Genomic DNA, 1,999 nt, shown 5'->3' on the forward strand with positions numbered 1-1,999 from the left:
GATTGTAACCTGGTAAAATCTGACGATGAGATAGACTGGAATCGCTTGAATGGTCGTTGGTTTGAAACAGTTAAATCCGTAAGCATCATTCTTCCTGGATGTTATGGAATCAGTGAATTAAGATCAACGAAAGACGGGGGTATCATGTTGGACATTGATTATCATTTAGAAAATAAAACGTATGGAGTTATACCAACCTACTTGCAGAGGAATAGTGAAGGTTATTATCGAGTTTTCAATAACTGGGATTCCGAATTGGCAAAGGACGTGAAAGATTCCACAACGAATGCTGAAAATATGCCCAAATATTACAGTAAAATGGCAACCCACGAAGATCATGCTGTCTTCACCGACTACGAAAATTATCTCATTTTTTTAAGATGTGGAGAACACAACGAGAAAGCCGTCTGGATATCAACTCCTGATCAACACCCAAATGTAGAAAGCATAGTGCTTGCTACAAACAGATTGGCATCGATGGGAAACGGATGGAACTCGGTACCTCTTGTTCTCTCCGAATGTAGAGATGCCGGCGACCTCAACAAATTTGTAAAGGAATGATTTGTGCATAAATCATAAAACATTACCTTAGTATTGATAAATTACTAAAAAATGTACAAGTGTAAGTAAGTTTTAACAGTTAAAAACATAAAATTTAGATGAAATCTTAATGCCCCTAGTACTCAGTATTTCCGAAATATTTTGATTCCCATACTGTAAGTCCATAAATACTTAATTATTTTTTTTATAAATTCTGCATACACGAAATAAATTTTATACCTATTTATGCATATTTTCTCAACTGTTAACACTAGCAAGTTACGATGTACAATTTTGGTATGGCAACTGGCAACAGAATGTAGTTCTTTTAAAACCTACGAGCAGTTGACATTTTTATTTTAACAAGATATAGAACGTATTTTTCTTTTTTGAAAACCTACGGGCTTTTATCTATATCTCGATGTTGATGAATAAAATAAAACATCTGTTCTTTGTAAATTTACATGCGGCAGTGAAGTTAGCTCATATTCTTGTTAATTTCCTTTGCGGTTATCTCGTGTTATTTTGATAACTGTCATCGTATGTATTATGTGTGACATGATGTACCGTATTAATTTATAAGAAACGGCGTTTAGTGGTAAAGCGCTGAATTGTTAATCTGCGGACTTCGGAACGAAATCAGTTCGGTTAAAAAGGAAATTTATCTCAAAATTGAAAGATACTAGTTATTAGTTATTTTGCGGTTTTGTATAGGCTTCAGGCTTTTCAAATACCTTCTCCAACTTTATATTATAACCCTCCTCTGACCAAACAGATGTTTTGTAAATTTCAAAACTTTTGTTATGATTAAGAGTAATAACATTCTCACCTTGTAGGCTTCAGGTTTCTCAACAAGTTACCCGTTGAAGATGAGTTCGCACTTTTGTCTGAATAACTCAAACATATAAACATATCACATGCACTCGTCCAGTGTTTTAAATTCATCTGCCGTCCGCAAGCATCATTTTTCCTGGATGTTATGGAATAAATGAGGTAACATCAACAAAATACTGGGGTATCGCGGTTGGCCAACGATTATCATTTAAAAAATAAACCGTATGAAGTGATACCAAATTACTTTTTATGGAATAGGGAAGGTCATTATTAAATTTTCTGTAACTGGGTTTCCGAATTGAGCAAAGACGTGAAAGATTCCACAACGAATGCTGATATTGAATATGTCTAAATATTGAAGTAAAATGGCAACGTATAAAGTACTGTCTTCACCGACAACGAAAATTGCATTCCTAGGGTGTGGGCCACATAACTAAAAAGCTGTAGGCTATGGTTATCAGCCACTGTTCTAAATCTATTAATGCTTACTACGAAAATATCGACGAAATTTAGGTGAAACTCGGTTCCCTTCGTACTGTCAGAATGTAAAGATGCAAGTAAATGGTAATAGGATACTTGGATATATGAGCTGATTGCTGGGGTGGATGTTTGACATATTAACATT

Source organism: Styela clava, chromosome 4 (genome assembly GCF_964204865.1).
Source record: "Styela clava chromosome 4, kaStyClav1.hap1.2, whole genome shotgun sequence".
NCBI classification, from domain to species: Eukaryota; Metazoa; Chordata; class Ascidiacea; order Stolidobranchia; family Styelidae; genus Styela; species Styela clava.